General features: G+C 39.2%; 1 protein-coding gene across 1 annotated transcript in view; it reads right to left on the bottom strand.

Moving 5' to 3' along the window:
- The window catches only part of LOC124556433, a 189,774-nt gene that overhangs the window by 103,659 nt on the left and 64,865 nt on the right, over nucleotides 1-21,250 (bottom strand). The window lies entirely within an intron of this gene.

Genomic DNA, 21,250 nt, shown 5'->3' with positions numbered 1-21,250 from the left:
CCTTTGCTTCCGCGGTAGTTTTCTAACTCGGTTGTTGTACCACGGTGGCTCTTTTCCATCTCTTGCTTGCCAGCTATTCTGTCGTTCGTGTGGCGATTTAAAGAGGTACTACACTGCGAACTCCTATCAAACTCTTTTGGAAAAGACGTTTAGTATTTCGACAATTTCCGTGTCGTCGTCCGTTTCAGTGACATTATGGTCACAGAGTGTCTGCTTGATACAGTCACGTCGATTTAATATATAGGCATACGTTCGTTGCAAGGCGATAGGAAATGGAGCAAGCACGCAAGTGCAGTAGTATGGAAGGCGAATGGCCGACTTCGGTTTATTGGGAGAATTTTAGAAAAGTACACACGTAAAAATACCGCACATACTGTACTAGTGCCACTCGTTCTTGAGTATTGCTCGAATGTTTGGAACCCCTGACCCGGTCGGGTTAATTTAAGACATCAAATCACTTCACTTGCAGGCTGCTAGATTTGTTACCGGGCCCGCATCTCGTGGTCGTGCGGTAGCGTTCTCGCTTCCCACGCCCGGGTTCCCGGGTTCGATTCCCGGCGGGGTCAGAGATTTTCTCTGCCTCGTGATGGCTGGGTGTTGTGTGCTGTCCTTAGGTTAGTTAGGTTTAAGTAGTTCTAAGTTTTAGGGGACTGATGACCATAGATGTTGAGTCCCATAGTGCTCAGAGCCATTTGTTACCGGTAGGTCCGATCAACACATGAGTATTGCGGAGATGCTTCGTTAACTCAAATGGGAATCCCTGGAGGGAATACAACGTTCTTTTTGCGACACACTACTGAGATAATTTAGAGACCTGGCATTTGAAGTTGACTGCAGAGCGCACATTTCCCGTAAGGGCTATGAAGATAAGATAAGAGAAATTAGAACTTGTAAGGAGGCATATAGACAGTCATTTTCCGATCATTCTATTTGTGAATGGAAAAGGAAAGGAAATGAGTAGTAGTGGAACAAGGTACCATGCGCAATACACCATACCGTGGTTTGCGGAGTATGCATGTAGATTTAGATGTAGGTGCAGCATTAAAATAGCTGACGTTCTAATTCTTACCGACTTTGTACATTTGCTATTTTTTCTCTTAGTATCTCCTCTTACCGAGTCTTTTCCTGCTGCTGAATGGAGTTGCTGCTACTTTTTACTGTTAACTTCCCACGTGACTCAAACAGCGTGACTCTTGGTCAGTCACCTGATACTGTTTGTGCATCTGTGACTGAACACTGGCTTGAAAATAGAGATGGTAAGTTGTCCCTCTTAGTCAAAAAATGGTTCTGAGCACTATGGGACTTAACTTCTGATGTCATCAGTCCCCTAGAACTTAGAACTACTTAAACCTAACTAACCTAAGGACATCACACACATCCATGCCCGAGGCTGTTCCTCTTAGTCGAACGACGCTCTAAAAATAATTCTCCTTTACATAATTCTATGTGTGTATGATCTGAACTAATTCACACACATGTTTTATGGTCTAGTAAATTAAACCACATATGTTAAGTCACTGAACTGCAACGTCTAGCATTCGTACGTTATGCAATGTGCAATGGGCAAGAGTTCTAATTGTTAATGTAAACCTACGATAGTTTTCTCGATCCTCACACTACCATTTTCACTTCCAATCTCTATAGAGCATTGAAAACGATAATGGAAATTTATTTAACTGTTGTGGTTGAGATCAAAACAAAATTTACTGTCATTATCTGGAAAAATCAGACTGTCTGTATCATTTATGATGCGCTGACTAATCTTAGTGTTATTCTTATGTGCCTACTTTAACTTCATCTGATTCAGTCTACAGTTAATTTGTACCTTCTATTTCTTGCTACAAGCGATCCATCTGCTGATCTAGGGATACGTCAACATACAAGTGTATTACGGCCATATATACAGATAGTTTGAGATAAGATGTTTCTTTCAGTAACTTACAAAATAATAAGTAAAACGCAGGTTCACGTAAGAAACATTACACTTTCAGTGGAGTTATGAACATAGCTTTATTAGTTATTTTCCAGAGAGTTATAGCAACAAATTGCACTTTTTCAAACAGAATACTATTTTTCCATTATATATCTGGTGCATTTACACCAACTGTGTACAAATCAATTTAAATCAAATGTTTGTCGATTATAGATAGTGGGAGAGAAACGTTCAAAGTTTTAGGGGCGGATGCAGCATGCTATACATAATTGGCTGTGTTCAGATGTATGTTGCGATGATGGAATGTTCATTAAAGTGGGGTGTTCAAACGAGTGCCCAGTTTCCTGATTGCCAACGAATGCGCCAGCTAAACGACCTGTGAACGAGATGTAAAGTTGCTTGTGTCATAGAGCGACAAACTTTCTATATGAGCTGTTTGAAGTTATGTTCAGTTACGTTGTAGAATTAATCCTTACATTGTCATGTCCAAAGCATGTTAGAATGCACAAACAACTGAGGTTCGGCGTGTCGCATTTATTGGTGTTGCATAAACATAGCATACATATCCAGTGAGTAAACTGGCGTACTGATACTCGGCGAATGCTGACACGATGCCAATGAAGCAGCCTGGAATGTGCCTTACCTGTGATTTCTTAATTGTCCTCGGTAGCGAGTTGTCAAATGTCCATCGTCTTCGTGTAATCTGGTTTTATGAGAAGTTCATAAATAACATGCGCACACAGTACTTAGTTAATCTTACTGGTTTTCATTTTTATTATCATTCACAACAACATGATGACCAACTGGTCTGTAAGATGTCACTAATCATTGGCAACACTTCCAATAAACTATGAAACATTTAGAGAATGGCAGCGCACTGTCACAGGCTAGTTCTGGCAGATGAATATTACAAACGTGGTTTTGGTTACACAGTTATCGAACACAACAGATATTCTGACAACTGACAGCAGTATGCAGGTGTTCACGTTGTTGACACAGAGAAATTAATAAAAAAATTAACTCAGACATCAACATTTACGTGATAGCCAAATGATAGCTAGGCGCAAACTGTATATACATAGATGTTATTGTAATGATTTCCAAGCACAGACTCTCAATGATTCAAAAACTACATATTAACAAGAAGAGTGAGATGGACAGAATTCTACCCATGGACTGAGGGTTCAGGGTCGGTGGGGGCGGGGAGGAGCTATATAAAGATGGGTGTGTGGATATTTAGTGAAATCGGTAGGTAACTGAACTAGCCTTTTAATAATGTTTACCAGTATGCTAGATATTTATAGAAGTATTAAAATTAATAGCAGCATGTGACTGATACACTGGACACCTACCTAGTGCTCTGTCGATTTTCATGTCAGTTTCTCAGGTTAATAATTTCTCTAATGCAGTTAAGTTCTTAATTAGTGACTTATCTGGATAAACAAATGAATCATCTGACTCAGAAAATTTAGTGTAGCAAAAGCGTAGCGTCACAATAGGGACTAAATAAGATGGGCGCAAATAATGAGAGTAGTTTTGGTTGTGGGTAAACTGTAATTGTGGATAATTACTTAATTAATGAGTTTTGTAAAAAGTAAATTGATACCAAATAGAGAAAAATTAGGATTACCCACTGACTTAGGTCTTTTTGTGAGTAAACTCATTAGTCCACATCATTTTGATGATTACCTGCCAATGGAAATCTTCAGTTATTAATTTATCATAATTAACAGGATTTGAAGAAAAACTAAATATTCCATTATAATTAGAAGATTGTAAATCATAATGGGTCTAATAACATTAAATAAAATACTGCAAAAATCATAATTAGGAAATTTTAGATGCTTTAACTTTGTGACTTCACTTTCCTTCCTCCACCACTAGATAGCGTCAGAAGCAAATCCAGCAACCAGCACCTCGATTTCAGTGCTTCCAAAGCTGACGTGTGTATTTCATTGTAAGAAAACGAAACACCTTCACGTGTCCTTATGATGTCATTTGTTGTGTAGCTACCACTTTCGGCGCTTCAGTGCACATTCTTCAGGCCTTAGTTGACGCTAAAGGGGTTATCACGATTCATATACAGGGTGGTCCATTGATAGTGACCGGGCCAAATATCTCACGAAATAAGCATCAAACGAAAAAACTACAAAGAACGAAACTCGTCTAGCTTGAAGGGGGAAACCAGATGGCGCTATGGCTGGCTCGCTAGATGGCGCTGCCATAGGTCAAACGTATATCAACTGCATTTTTTAAAATAGGAACCCCCACTTTTATTACATATTCGTGTAGTACGTAAAGAAATATGAATGTTTTAGTTGGGCCACTTTTTTCGCTTTGTGATAGATAGCGCTGTAATAGTCACAAACATATGGCTCACCATTTTAGACGATCATTTAGTAACAGGTAGGATTTTTAAGTTAAAATACAGAACGTAGGTACGTTTGAACATTTTATTTCGGTTGTTCCAATGTGATACATGTACCTTTGTGAACTTATGATTTCTGAGAACGCATGCTGTTACAGCGTGATTACCTGCAAATTCCACATTAATGCAATAAATGCTCAAAATGATGTCCGTCAACCTCAATGCATTTGGCAAAACGTGTAACACATTCCTCTCAACAGCGAGTAGTTCGCCTTCCGTAATGTTCGCACATGCATTGACAATGCGCTGACGCATGTTGTCAGGCGTTGTCGGTGGATCACGATAGCAAATATCCTTCAACTTTCCCCACAAAAAGAAATCCGGGGATGTCAGATCCGCTGAACGTGCGGGCCATGGTATGATGCTTCGACGACCAATCCACCTTTCATGAAATATGCTATTCAATACCGCTTCAACCGCACGCGAGCTATGTGCCGGATATCCATCATGCTGGAAGTACATCGCCAATCTGTCATGCAGTGAAACATCTTGTAGTAACATCGGTAGAACATTATGTAGGAAATCAGCATACATTGCACCATATAGATTGCCATCGATAAAATGGGGGCCAATTATCCTTCCTCCCATAATGCCGCACCATACATGAACCTGCCAAGGTCGCTGATGATCCACTTGTCGCAGCCATAGTGGATTTTCCGTTGCCCAATAGTGCATATTATGCCGGTTTACGTTACCGCTGTTGGTGAGTGACGCTTCGCCGCTAAATAAAACGCGTGCAAAAAATCTGTCATCGTCCCGTAATTTCTCTTGTGCCCAGTGGCAGAACTGTACACGACGTTCATTGTCACCATGCAATTCCTGGTGCATAGAAACATGGTAGGAGTGCAATCGATGTTGATGTAGCATTCTCAACACCGACGTTTTTGAGATTCCCGATCTCGCGCAATTTGTCTTCTACTGATGTGCGGATTAGCCGCGACAGCAGCTAAAACACCTACTTGGGCATCATCATTTGTCGCAGGTCGTGGTTGACGTTTCACATACGGCTGATCACTTCCTGTTTCCTTAAATAACGTAACTATCCGGCGAACGGTCCGGACACTTGGATGATGTCGTCCAGGATACCGAGCAGCACACGCCCGTTGGGCATTTTGATCACAATACATCAACACGATATCGACGTTTTCCGCAATTGGTAAGCGGTCCATTTTAACATGGGTAATGTATCACGAAGCAAATACTGTCCGCACTGGTGGAATGTTACTTGATATCACGTACTTTTACGTTTGTGACTACTACAGCGCCATCTATCACAAAGCGAAAAAAGTGGTCCGACTAAAACATTCATATTTCTTTACGTACGACACGAATATGTAATAAAAATGGGGGTTCATATTTAAAAAAACGCAGTTGATATCCGTTTGACCTATGGCAGCGCCATCTATCGGGCCAACCATAGCGCCACCTGGTTTTCCCCTTCAAGCTAGACGAGTTTCGTTCTTTGTAGTTTTTTCGTTTGATGCTTATTTCGTGAGATATTTGGCCCGGTCACTATCAATGGACCACCCTGTATACGATGCATCAATGGCCAACAACTGGTTTACACAGACAACCTGTAACTGTAATGTCGTCTCTCCAACCATCAACTGGTTGGAGAAACGACATCACAGTTACAGGTAGTCCACATGAACCAGTTGTTGGCCGCTGATGCGTCGTATATACAGATCGTGATAACCCCTTCAGCATCAACTAAGGCCTGAAGAGGTGCACTGAAGCACCGAAACTGGTAGCTACACAATAAATGACATCATAAGGACGGCTGTAGGTGTTTCATTTTCTTACAATAGTGAACGGTCGTAGTCCCCCAGACCTCCGGGCTCAAAGATGGACATACAAAAACTTGTTATTTGATCTTTTCCATACTTATACGTGCGTATTACGAAAATATACAGTTTCAGTCATACACCGCATTGAAAATCTCTCCAAACACAGTTTGTAGTGCCACAGTGACAGGATATCCGACTTCGGTATACCATTCGATGTCATATAGAAATCCATGTAACTATAATTTTGATAGTAACATATGGAAACAGCAGTACATGGCGTCACTGCCATCGTAATTGTCACATCACGTTCTGTGGCGTCAATTTAGTTTCATGTGGAAACCTGGCATTATATGTACGAGTGGAACCAGTTACCAGACAAGAGAAAAACATTTGAAGTAGTGTAGCAAATGGAGTAAATCCACTTCGCTACGTTGCATTATTCCTATTGGATTATATAGAGAGGTACTGAAAACACTCGACTTGATAATCCATTGTGAAAAAAAAAATTAAACATTTACCTTTCACAACTGACCATTTCACACCAACATTTTTACATGAATAATAAATATCAGATTCAAATATTCCATGCAATATAAGAAATACTAAATATGAATATAAAATTGAAAGTGTCCCTTGCTTTGTATTACAGAAACTCAGAATCTATAAATAAAAATTACAGTTTTATACATATATATTTCTGATACAAAACTCTTTTAGAATGGTTTGACACTTCCTTGAATGATTTCTTTTTATACACGTTTTTAAACAAACTCTTCAAGTTTTTCGAAAAAGTTTTTGATTTAAATAACCAATGCCATTTAGTATGGCCTTTATCTGGTTTGATGTACTGAAAAAAATTCCATTTACAATATTTTTCGTTCACTGCAGTGGCGAGTCTTAGCAAACATACAGCTCTTATTCTAATTCAGTCCCCATCAGCCATCAGTCGATGCGGATCCCTCTCTATGGCGCTGCTACTCTTTCTTCAGTGTCCATCATTCCAATTGCCTATCCCTCAAGGCTCATATACATGAAAAATAATCAAAATACCTTATATTAGTAAATCACAAAAATGTTTTATCATAACCTGCAAAAGATATTACTATTTTTTATATCAATTGATAATACACTACTCAGCGAAACTTAAGGACAGAATACATAAAGTAACGTAACATATTAACAACTCTGTGGAAATGAATGAAAGTGGGGGAGCATGTTGCCAGCAGTGTGCTAGTCATGCACAGATAGTTGAAAGTCAAATGGCACGGGGTCAGAGCCAAAAATGGGGCTGGCCCCAAAACATGAAACAGCTGAAAGAACGGGAAAAGACCGTGTGTTTCAATGAGCGAGCAGTTACGGTGGACTGTGTTGATTTTCTGCATTACAGTATGGCCCAGAAACAGCATTTTGATAACTTCACATGAGGAAGAATCATCGAGAAACCGGTAAAAGAACGAAGTGTGATGAGGGTATCCCAGAAGTTTGGTATTGCTCACAGCATTCTTTCACGTGCCTGGGGAGCGTTCTAAACCACAGGCTCTGCTGCCCAGGGGATAGGAGGTGGGCGACTGTGGTCAACTACAGCATCAGATGATCAGAACATTGTGCTACAGGTAAGAAGGGACTCCAATCAAAGAACAGGTGCTATTGCAACCACATGTAATAGGACTGTAAAGCACGCAATCCCACGCTCCCCAGTGGCACGGCGACTGCATGGGGGTGGTCTCTTTGGGCGACGACCAGTATGTTGTGCTCTGTTGACAACTGACCATCGCTGGCACCGTTTTCAATGGTGCTAAGAACATGGGGGCTGGATCAATGAGGAGTTCGATCGCGTTCTCTTCTTGAATGAGATCAGATTCAGCCTGAGTACTGATTCTGGACGTACCCTCGTATGGCGAGAGGTGGGAACACGTAATCCACCAATGTTGAACACTATCGTTTTGGTGGTCCAGGTATGGGGAGGCATAATGTTGCACGGGCATACTGACCTCAAAATCTTTGAGCACGGTATACTCACTTATCGACGTTATTGTGACACTGTAGTCATTCACCATGGGCGTCTTTTCAGAGGTGTATTCAGCTCTGGCTTCAGTTTTGCTTACGTCAATGCGCGACTGCAGCCAACAGAGCGAGCGAAGATGCTCTTGGAACAAGAGGATATTCTGTGAATGGACTGGCATGCCCATTTCCCAAACTTAAATTCCATCAATTATGTGTGCGAATCATTGTCGAGACGTACTGCAGCACGTCGAAATGCAACAACGACCATCTAGCAATTGCCAACCACACTTCTGGAGGAATGGAATGCCCTACCATAAAACTTTATATCAACCTTGTGACTATCATGGGAGCGCATTGCAGAGCATGAACTGCAATCTGTTGTGATCACACACCCTGTTACTAATGATTTCCCACCTTTTGTAATGTCCAGAGGATCATCGTACATTGATAAGCCGAAACATTATGACCACTACCCACCGCGACGTTGGATGCCATCTGGTGGCGTTGCGGGCACGTGACACGGTAAAAAAAGTATGTAAGCAGACGAGGGGTTACCCTAGCAAAGATATGGTTGCAAATAGGGAAATCTATAGAGTTAAGCAACTCTGAAAAAGGACAGATTATTATTACGCAGAGCCTGTGAACTAATATCTCAGAAACGGCGAAACCGATCGAATGTGCACGTGCTACTGTCGTGAGCATCTACACTAAGAGGTAGAAGAACAGTGAAACTACTACAAGGCGCTGAATGGTTGGACGTCCAAGACTCTTCACAGACCGTGGGTTTCGGAAACTTGTCTATTCTGTAAAGTAGAATAGATGGTGATCTGTAGCATCTAAGCCCAAAGAGAACAATGCTGGTCCATGCACAAGTGTTTTGCAGCACACCGTTCATCGTACATTGTTGAACATGGAGCTCCGTAGCAGACCACCCCTATGTGTTAATATGTTGACCCAACGACATCGTCAATTACGATTGCAGTGGGCACACAGGTCGGGATTCGACCGTCGATCAATAGAAACGTGTTGGCTCTTCGGGTGAATCACGACTTTGCTACGCTATGTTGATGGTCGTCTCCACAAGCGCCGTCATCGAGGTGAACGGCGGTTCTAAACGTGCTGGGCACCACGGGCGCAGCCTGGTGGGAACAGTATATGCTATGGGAGACATTCCCCTGCGCTTGCATGGGACTTGTGATAGTAATCAAAGACACGCTGACAGCTGAAAACCACCTGCATCTCTTCACGCTTGATGTCTTATCCGACAGCGATGTAATCTTTCAGCAGTGTAATTGTCTTTGACTCGGAGCCAGTACCGTGCTACAATGGTTTGAGGAACATTACAGTTGACTCACGTTGAAGTCTCGGTGACCAAATTCGGCTTATGTAAATCCTGTGGAAGCCATCTGGGCCGCTATGAGCGCCATCACCGCGTAAGCAAATCAGCGGAATTCATGACCTGTATGTAGATATCTAAAACCACATACCTCCACAAAACTACCAACAAATTGTCAGATCCCTCGTACGCAGAATCAGTAACCTATTTTGTTCCAAAGAGGGATAAACAAGCTATTAATAAGGTGGTCATAATGTTTTGGGTCATCGATGTAGGTAATGGTGACTTCAGTTAAGTTATTGTCTTTCAATGAAAGCGTGAATTTGGTCGTCTCATTGCGTATTTCTTTCAGTTACATTCTATGCTATATTGTAACACTTCTTTCTATGTATGGTAGAATCATGCAAAAGCTACTTCTGTCCTTACATTTTGCATATCAGTGTACATATTGAAGTACCATATAAACAAAATATTAAATACATAAAGTGGATGCAATCTCTCTCTCTCTTTTAAGATTCAAATTATTTTGAAATTAAAGCAAATTTCTTAAATTCTCAATTTCTACTTTTTCAAAAACTGTAGGACTCCTGTTTTCTGTTCCTGTCAGCGCTATATACATCCATTTTATTTGTTTCAAGTGATTAATCGCCAAGATGTTTCTCATAGGATGTTACCAGTTGAAGTTTTCAGTAGAAAAACATAACAGAGTTACATCATAGAGTAGGTAAGTAAAATACTATCCTGTAAATAAATTTGTTGCAGTATATATTTAATAAGCTATTAGACAAATTCATTCAACTTTCTACCCAAAGTGTCAAAGTGCCTCGATCCATACAGATGCATTATTATAGCGAAACATATTCTCTTACATATAGTCGTATCTCATTAAATTCTTTTCTTACAGTCATGTTAATTAAAAAGTGCATTTGCAAAATAAACTACCAAAAAGTCAGTTGCTGCTTTACATAATGCTTCCCAAGTTTCTCATCCTAAGTTTATTAACATCACCACTATATATAATTGATTATTACTTCGATACTTCATATGGCTCAATGTATTTAATCGATTCTTTACTCCATTATCAATTCATTATTACAATATTAAACAATAAATCCCTGATCAGTCTCATTCAAGAAGTGACTCTAAGGAATAACATTCCACAGCAATAAACCACAACATTACAAACAAAACTGTATTTCTTAAACAGACAAAATACTGGTTAATTACTTCACCTTAAAGAACACATTTCTCGTCTCTCAAGCGCAAAGGGCAACATCAACACAAACTTTTTTCTCAATAAGCATTACTTCATGCAACATTACTTGTTTATTTATACTTTCTGTGGTCTGAAGTGGAATAGCGTGATATATTTTTACTGAAAAGGTGCTTTCTTACAGATTGTTGAACAACTTGACAGTTGATCAAATTAGTTCAGCAAGATGCTTGCATATTGACAACAAATGGCACTGAATGTATTTGAAACCTTTCCTTTATCGCAGATGCATAAATTTCTATTATATTTACATAATTAGTTTTTTTTTAGTTTTCAATAGTGTCCTTGAACAAATATCCCATTTTTTACATTTTTGTCTTACTTCTAATTCTATATTATTTTAAGCTGTTAAAGATTTGTTACTTCACACAGATCCTTATTAATAAATCCAAAGATAAAATAAGACATTTTCACCAGTTTTAATTTGACGTAGCATTGGCTTCCATCCTTTTTGATAATATAATTATTCATTTGCATAGAAAAATGCAATTACTAAAATAAACACTTGATTACATATGAACTCAAGATAGTAGAAGATGATTACGTTTTTCTTACAATCTATTGATATACTAGTTGGAGAAGAGAGTGATACACCAGAAATGAAATAGGAATCACCCAGCAGAGAAGGCACTATTCGCCAAATATTCTGTTTGCTAAAGAGTGGTGGACCCCCCTATCTGTTCTAGATCATTTACTTCTAAAATATATTTCATTCTCTTCACAAAATCAGTTTTTTCCAAATTCAAATGCGCCATACTGTCTTTTTTCATTTATAAGTATTTCACACACAACACAGTTTTAAACCAGTGATGTTATTTAGACCAAATATTGATTTGGGTTTTGGATATGCCAGTTCATAAGGATTTTCATGGGTAGTTCCTACAAGTGTAAATGGACTATGACATACATGTAGAAATTTATACATCTCTTCCTTTAGTCTACAGGACATTTAATTTACTGTCACCAGTACGGAACACCTATTTTAAAATTAGTTGGTTTCACCCTACTATCATGCCTCCTTTTCCTTCCCTTAGCCCTTTTTTGATCATTTCTATTGCCATTCTAATCATATCATCCTGAGATGTCTCACCTGAAGTTGGAAACTCCATTTCTTCCCCAATAACGTCAGCTAGATTATCCTCAAATATTATTTCACAAGTAGTAACACTAGTAGATTCATTCCAAAAGATATTTACTGTATTTTCAAAATTTAATATATGAATGGCCCAAGCAGTAGGTTTCTTGCTTAATATGTATCACAAAGCCTATTAATCTCGTTCTGCATAGAACTGCTTTCACTCATACTCTTTGAGGAAAGCAAGTCGAAATATTTATACACTGAAGCGCCAAAGAAACTGGTATGGGCATTGGTATTCAAATACTGAGATATGTGAAGAGGCAGAATACGGCACTGCGGTCAGCAACCCCTATATAAGACAACAAGTGTCTGGCGCAGTTGTTAGATCAGTTACTGCTGCTACAATGGCAAGTTATCGAGATTTAAGTGACTTTGGACGTGATGTTATCGTCGGAGCACGAGCGATTGGACACAACATCTTCTGGATGATGTGGGGACTTGCCGGTACCACAATTTCATGAGTGTACCGTGAATATCAGGAATCCGGTAAAACATCGAATCTCCGACATTGCTGATCTTACGAATTTATGAACAGCCCTGCAGGATTCATGGTGTCAGTTCTCTCCAGCACTACTTCAGACATTAGTCCGAGTCCATGCTACGTCGTGTTGCGGCACTTCTGCGTGTTGCGTGTTCGGGGGGCGGGGGAGGGGGTCACACAATATTAGGCAGGTGTACCAGCTTCTTTGGTTCTTCGGTGTATGATTAATTTTCTACATTCCTATACAATGTATCAATCGTTCAGAAATGTACTGAGGATTGTCTGTCAACAGAGATTTTTGCACCGCCACATTATGAAAATCTTTTTCTAATTTTTCTACTATAAATATTGTGTTGACTTTTTTTTTATTGAGTAAAGCGTTACATATACTGGCAGAAAAAAATCAACACCTAGAAGGAGCCGTGCGATATAAACAAAACTGGTAGGGGTGTTTCTATATCTGAAAGATGATATCTATTGAAATTTCGCGCCAGTCGCATAAGTGTGGCGCTAGTAGCGCCACTATGAGGATGCAAATCACGGTTTCTTTACATACACGCTGTAACAGTCGTCAGCGTTAATTACCTTTGAGACTGGACATTGTCATTTGTCAAAGGGGCAAGAATGCCTTTAAGACGACAAAGACGACATTATCAACACCTCACTGATTTTGAATGGGTTCGTATATCAGGGCTAAGAGAAGCTGAGATACTGCAGAAAGACTTGGCAGGAATGTAGCCAGTGTACATAATTGCTGGTAGTGGTGGTCACTAGATTGAACGGTTGCAAATAAACCGGGTGCCAGGCGGTCATGTGGCACTACAGATAGAGAAGACCATCGTGTTTCGCATATGGCTGTGGCGCATTGTACTGCATCTGCAGCAGCAATTTGAGTAGCAGTTGGCACCAAACGGACGCAAATAACTGTTACAAACCGGTTACTTCAAGGACAGTTCCAAGCCAAACGCCCTGCACCACGCATTCCGCTGACCCCAAACCATCACCAATTGCGACTTCAGTGGTGTCCAGTGAGAGCTCACTGGTGGGTGGAATGAAGATCTGTTGTGTTTTCTGATGAAAGCCACTTCTGCTTCGGTACCAATGATGGGCGTGATTTGTTAGAAGGAGGCAAGGTGAGTGCTTGCAACCAACTTGTCTGCAGCCTAGCACACTGGACCTACAGCTGGAGTTATGGTCCATGGTGCGATTTCGTATGGGAGCAGTAGCACTCACGTAGTTATCCCACGCACTCTGACTGCAAATTTGTACGTTAGTCTAGTGATTCGACCTGGTGTGCTGCAATTCATTAACAGAATTCCAGGAGGTGTTTTCCAACAGGATACCGCTCACCCACGTGACGTTATTGTAACCCAACATACTCTACAGAGTGTCGACACGTTGCCTTGGCCTGCTCGGTCACCACATCTGTCTCCAGTCGAACACATATGGAACATCATCGGACGACACCTCCAGAGTACACATAACCACATGGACCGTCCTTGTATTGACTGACCAAGTTCAACAGGCATGGAATTGTATCCTACAAACTGACATCTGGCACCTGCGTAACGCAATGCATTCACGTTTTCATGCTTGCATTCAACATTCTAGCGGTTACACCGGTTATTAATGTACCAGCATTTCATATTTTCAATGGCTTATCTCGTACTTACTTTAACCTGTGATCTTCCAGTGTTAATCACTTAAATATATTACTTAGACAAATGTATTCCAGAAATTTCATTACTTTACGTTAATTAATTTGCTGTGCTGCTACTTTTTTCCGTCAGTGTATTTTGAAAAGGCATCTAGTACTACAAAACTATGGTTACACCTACCAGCAGATGTACATAATAGTCCCAATAAATCTATTGCAACTAATTCCTTTGAACCATTGGAATGGGCAGAATGAATTAAACCTTTTGATGGCACTCACTGACTTCTATCACATCCAACTAATCTTTTCTTGACCCTTCTCCACAAATTATTAAATATTACGGTTTCCAGAATTTTAGTTACTATTTTGTAGTCCCATAATACCAACAGCTTACATGTAAATAATGGATTAGTGTATCTACATGTTGTTCAGGGAAACATACCTTCCAGTCTAGCTATTCTAAGGATATCCTTCTGAACAATAAACCCTTATGAATGATGTAATGCAGCTTTACTATTAAAAAACATCAGATTTGTAATACTGTTTAATTAACATCGTGTTTGTATCTTCATTCTACCCTATATATATATATATATATATATATATATATATATATATATATATATATATATATATATATATATATATATGATTCTGTTTAATTTCGCATCCTTCAACTATTATAAGTAAAACAGTCTTATCTGACCCCATTCATGCCTGACCATTATTATCCCTTTTCCTGACTGGGATTTTGGATAAAATATTTTCTTTTACATTGACTTTACCTTTAATGTATTTTATTTCCAGGTCAAATTGTTGCAAAAACATTGCCCATCTAGTCAGTCTCTGATATTTATTTACATTGTTGCAGAAAACTTAAAGCTTTGTGATATTTGTATACTATTACTTTATGTCCTAACAAATACCTTTTGAAATTTTGAAACCCATATAGTGTTGCAAATGCTCTCAATTCCGATATGTAATTGTGTTTCTCATGTTCACATAAAGTGCTGCTGGCAAAGGGAATTGTTTTGTGGCCCACACCTTCACCTGTTTCGACTATTTGAAATATTTCAACTCCAAAACCACAATAACTTGAATTAGTATTTATACAAAAACGCAAAGAAAATCTAGATGGTACTACAATGGGCTGTTGTATTGTTAACCTTTCAAATTTCAGAATGCTTGTTCATACCTTGTTGTCCAGTTCCACAAAAGTATTTTCTTTAACATATTACTCAGACATGGAGTGTTAAAGGGTTGGTCAGTCACACATTTCCTATAATATCAAAATAACCCAAACACTGCCTTATACTGGTTTTTGCTTTTAATTTTCTTGGGTCTGGTTATATCCCCTTTTCATTAATTGTGTGGTCAAAAACTTAGTTTTTTTCCCCAATTCTGATGTATTTAATTTCAGTTTCATTCCCCCAGGCTGAACTGCTATTAGTACTTCATTTAAAGTCTTACAGTGATCATACCAATCATAACTAAAAATCAAAATGTCACATATGTGCGCCGTTACTTTACTGAGTAAGTCATTTCCCAAAATTTTGTCAATAGCTCTAATAAAAACATAAATAGAAAAATTTAACTCAAATAGAACCACACAGTACTGATGACAATTTTTTGTCTACAAATGCTGTATGAGGTCTGGATTCTTTAGTTAGACTGATGTTCCAATAACTACAGCTTACATCACAAGAAGTGCAAAATTTAGAATCATAAAATTTTTGTAAAATCTCAGCTATGTTGGCAGGCCTGCTCTTTCCCTTAGCACCACTTCATTTGATTTCCAGCTTCAATCACCACTCCGACAACTCCATTCATTTCTCAACTATTAATAGGTCGTTGTTAGATCTTTCTTTTATCCCCTATTCCAGCATCTTATCTATTTCTTTCGTATAGTCGCCTTTATTAAAACATGGATAGCACGTAGTTTAATGGAGAAAGGTTAATAGGGTTTCAGTTTCAGCGTACATTCAATATCCTTCATAATATCTGGTTTGTCAGAAAAAAACATTAATATCCTGCATGAGAATTTCCTCTGATTCCTCTCTTTTTCTGTATGATATACTTTCAATCTTTCCTTTTACTTCTACTTCCATGCTTTTCTCTTCGAATTCCATAGTTCCCTCCCTGCAGCTAAATACCTAAAAGCAAAAGCAAATCTAATTCATCATGTTCCTCCACAGACACTTCCTCTAGAAAGGTTACTTCATTTAAATTTTCATAACATATAAAACTAAATTTTGCTGCAACAAAATTCTGCTCCCAATATTAATTCTATAATCAAATCTGGAATTCCTAAAAATTTACATTCCACTTCAGTTCCATAATTAATAGCACTTCCTGTTTAATACTTTTTGACATTTTTCCCGTGGCTCCTATTATTCTGATTCCTGAAAGGGGAAATACTAAGACACCTTCTATATTCTTAAATGATTTTTAGATATTTCTGATATTTTGTTCAAATCATTCCCACTGTCTAACGAACATGCAACTGTAATATCTCGTAGATTTTCCAAAATCATACGTTGATATACTTTCTTACCATTCAATAACTTACTTTCCTCATGTAACAAATCCTCATTAATTTTTTCTCTGGAAAACTACCATTTTGATCATCAAAATTATCACCCACCTTAACACTTTAATGATACATAGCATTATTTTACTCCTCATCCATTTTTTCTCACTCCCTCCTATTTACTTATCATATTTACCCTTATTACTTATATCACTTATTTTTTTCTTCTCAAAATAATCTCAACAACACTGTATACAAATTCAAATATTTCTTCTATATCTTCCTCGTCTTTCTTGTTACTTAAACCTTCATTATCGTCATTACTACTAATACTGCTACTTGTGTCAGCATCACTCTCCCCCAATGCCTTTTTAGTTAGTTGTTTTTTATTTCCATATTTGGTCACATAATGTAATGGACTTCAATTTTTTTAATACTTACACTTTTCCCTAGAACCCTTTCTTGTAAGACTTTTCACACTGAACACTGATTAAATTCTTTATTTCATCTATTTGGCTCCTTACAACTTCTCCTGATTCACTGCCAATAACTTAAGCATTAGATGCGGTTTATGTTCTACTTTTCCTTTATCTTCTTTTATTAATTCTGTTTCTATTTTTGTTCGATTAAACTGATTCACTGGTGGCTTCTTAACAGATCTTGTTCAAATGTGAGCCCCTACTGGAGCAACATTCAGTTTCCTGGTCACTTCCATAATTATTGCTCGCCATACACCTATCATTTTGATTCCTTCAATTACCTATATGTTCAATAGGGCCACTTGCTACCCAATTTGCTGTGGGATTGCCATTATTCCTCCCAGAACCTGCACTAATCAGTCTATTTACTTGGTAGTCACTCTGGAAGGGTACATAGTATCATAATGTCCTATGTATTCATCACTTGTCCACTTGATGCTTTCTATGTTTCCCATATAATTTATAAAATCACTAATATGGATTCTGACAGATGGTAGACGCAATTCTATTATTCTCTGGGCTAATTTATTCTCATATCCCATTTATTTATTTATTAATTTATTGTGTCCTGGAAGTAGATAACACAAAATAATAAAAATAATAACAAAATTCTGCCAGGCAGAACTAATTTTCTGTTAGATGAACTGTAAAATGAAGAATACCGTTGCGTTTATGGCCTTATCACTTCCTGCAACAAGATGTTCTGTGGGGTAAGGATTGGGCAGATTTCTACAGTCCAGGAGATGTTGGGTCCTGCAGGTCACCACACTCCCAGGATTCACCTTCTGTTCTGAAGGTCCAACTCCTGAGGTTCTCCTTGTATCGTGAAAGTCGTGTCGTCAACCGGTTTAGTGCCTTCCATGTCACATATGGTAGATGAAAGCCTGTATCAGGTTCCTCATCCATCTTCCCCCCAAACCTTTCGGTTAATGAATTTCGCCATAGCTCTGTTCAGCGAGTTCCAGGTGCTAATGGAATTGCTGATGTTGTTTGAATGAAACTCCTCCGTGACCTTAACCAAGGTTTTTGTGGTTCATATCCGAACAGGTTATGTCTGCGATCGATTTCCTACTTCTTTTTCTCCAATTCTGCGCTATCAGGTGACGGTGTACCCATAATTTGATAAAGTTTGATGCCAGGAGTTGGTGGCAGGCAGCCAGTCACAGAGCATCTAGTCTCATTCAATGCCATATCCACCTTTTTTGTATATGTGGAATTTCACCTATCTGTTGCTGCATATTCTGCTGCAGAGAAGCATAATGCCAGAGCAGATATATGGAGCATATTTGGCTGTGAGCCCAGCTGGTGGCAGTAAGTTTGTGGACGATGGTATTCTAGACAGATACTTCTAGCTTTGTTTCTTGGCTATGATGTTTGAATGTGAGCCTACGATCTACCGTAACTCCCAGTTATTTTGGAATATCGTAGTAGCATAGTAGTTGCCCTTTCCAATTAATATTTAACTTCCTCCTAGCTTTTCAGTTTCTCAGGTGAAAGGCTAAGACCTGCATCTGTCTGGGATTTGGCCTTAGGTGGCTGTCATCATAACAATTGCCGAGATCTGCAAGGGCTTCTATCAGCTTTATCTCCACGTCATCAGAGGTTTTGCCTTTAGATGTAGTTGCTGTTTCATCTGCATAAATAAATGATTTGCTAAGTAACTCTTTACCATCGGGACCATCCGACTGCCGTGTCATCCTCAGGTGAGGATGCAAATAGGAGGGGTGTGTGGTCAGCACACTGCTCTCCCGGTCGTTATGATGGTTTTCTTTGACCGGAGCCGCTACTATTCGGTCGAGTAGCTCCTCAATTGGCATCACGAGGCTGAGTGCACCCTGAAAAATGGCAACAGCGCATGGCAGCTGGATGGTCACCCATCCAAGCGCCGGCCACGCCCGACAGCGCTTAACTTCGGTGATCTCACGGGAACCGGCGAATCCACTGCGGCAAGGCCGTTGCTTGTTGGTACGAGGGTCGTTCAATAAGTAATAGCCACATTTTTTTTTCCTCAGATCATATTTATTGTTAAGACTCAGAATTTGGTGACAATATACATCAATATGTCTTCTCCAAGTCCTCTTTTTCTACGTAGTCTCCATCACGTTCTATGTCCGTATGCCAACATTGTGGAAGAGCATGTATTCGCTGCTGGTAAGAGCTCTTGTCCTGTAGGCGCAGTCATGTTTTCACTGCATGACTGACATTCTCGTCACCTTCAAAGTATGTTTCCCGTAGAGAATCTTTAAGTGGACCAAAGAAACAGAAGTCCGAGGATGCCAGGTCTGGACTGTAGGCTGGATGAGGCAATTATGTCCAACCTAATTTGGCGATGTGTACCCGGGTTCTCAGATTTGTATGTAGGCGTGCATTATCGTGTTGGAGCAAGATTTCTGCTGAATTCTTGTCCGATCGAACACGTCGGAAACGGTTCTTGAGTTTATTCAGAGTCTTCATGTATGCCTCTGAATTGATGGTTGACCCTCTTGGCATCACATCCACGAGGATGACGCCATCACAGTTCCCGAAGACTGCCACCACGACTTTTCTGACAGAGGAGGTTGTCTTGAGTTTCTTCTTTTGTGGTGAATGAGGATGATGCCACTCGATGGACTGCCTTTTTGTGCACCCAAATTTCGTTCACATAACGATCAGTGACAGAAACGCCTCTCCGTCGGTCTCAAAATGCTCCAACAATTGAGATGAAATGGCCTTTCTTTGAATCTTGTGGTCCGCTGTGAGCATTCGTGGAACCCATTGTGAGAACCTCTTTGAATGTCCGGGAGTCTCGATCACGCAGACGCACTTCCAATGCTGGCCGACAACTGCAGAGCCAACTGTCGAGTTGTGATGCACCGGTCGGCACGAATAATGGCATCCGCACGATTCAGCATGTCTGGAGCAGTGGCTGTGACAGGACGTTCCGAGCGTGGCTAATCGTGGAGCTCTGTTTCTGCATTTCCTGAGGCTGTAACTTTCTTTACCCATCGCGCAACTGTGCTCCTATCAACTGCAGAATCGCCGTAGACTGCACACAAACGCTTACGGATGTTCACCACGGTTTCTTTGTCTGCACACAAGAATTCAATAACACCCCGCTGCTTGTAACGTGAGTCGTATGTAGACGGTATTTTGACGCTGTACTAGGTCTCCGCCATTTGCCAGAAAGGCATACAGAACAAACAACAGATGTGAACCACCCAGAAGGACGTTTGTCTATGTATATTAATAGCTTTTTTAAAAAATGTGGGGCATTACTTACTGAACGACCCTCGTGCCTCTTCTAGAATCATAATTATCACTTGCCTATAATTCAGTCAAAATCTTCTGATGTTCATCTCTAGACTAGTATTCCCTCAAAAATGCGTTCTTAAAACCTTGCTATGATTTAGAAGACTCCGTCACGTCAGGGTACTGCACATCTCCAAGTAATTTCTTTCTAATAATCCGTGAAAAATGACATTTTCTCTTTGTCAGCTCAGCTCCTAGGCAGATCAATAAATATGCTAAAAAAATCGAATGGGAAAATGTTACCATATGGTTAAGTAATGTTAAACTTTTTACAATTTACAAATGTATCTTCATTAGGCACTGTACATTCACTATGACTCATAGTTTGGATCCTATTAAATTTGTTTCCAGTTTCAGTAAATTTTGATTCATTTAAAATCTCGTATTTCTATACAATTTCATTAACCTTTCCAGTTTTTTATTCAGTTAACATAGATCTACTTTATGTCCCCTTTTCCGCAGTTTCTTTATTATTATTTAAATCTAACCTTGTTCTTTCATTTTTTGATTGTAGCTCATTCTCATTTTCAACACTCATTTTCATTAAACTTTCAGATTTTTCTGACAGGAATTAACAACCCCTTCCACTCTCTTAGCACAATACTTTATAATTTTCTCTTTCCTAGTTCCACTTTCTTTAGCGACCATATTTATTTTTACTTCTTATTGTTTCTTCACTTTTTCTAACTTACTTTCTAAGGTAACTATCTCTAAATCTATCCCTTTATCTAAATTTGAATTCAAATTACTAAAGTAATTTTTAAAATCCTTTTTAATGACTATTAATTTGATGCATTTTCAAATTTAAGCTATAAGTTACTCTTTGGATCGCCACTATTTTTGTCCATTTTTGCATTTAAACTACCAATGTCACTTTTAAGATCATTGCTACTTTTTATCTGATGTTTCATGAAAT

The sequence above is a fragment of the Schistocerca americana genome, chromosome X, assembly GCF_021461395.2.
Source record: "Schistocerca americana isolate TAMUIC-IGC-003095 chromosome X, iqSchAmer2.1, whole genome shotgun sequence".
In the NCBI taxonomy this organism is placed as follows: Eukaryota; Metazoa; Arthropoda; class Insecta; order Orthoptera; family Acrididae; genus Schistocerca; species Schistocerca americana.
The sequence above is the reverse complement of the archived record's forward strand: the minus strand, read 5'-3'. Positions and strand labels throughout refer to the sequence as shown.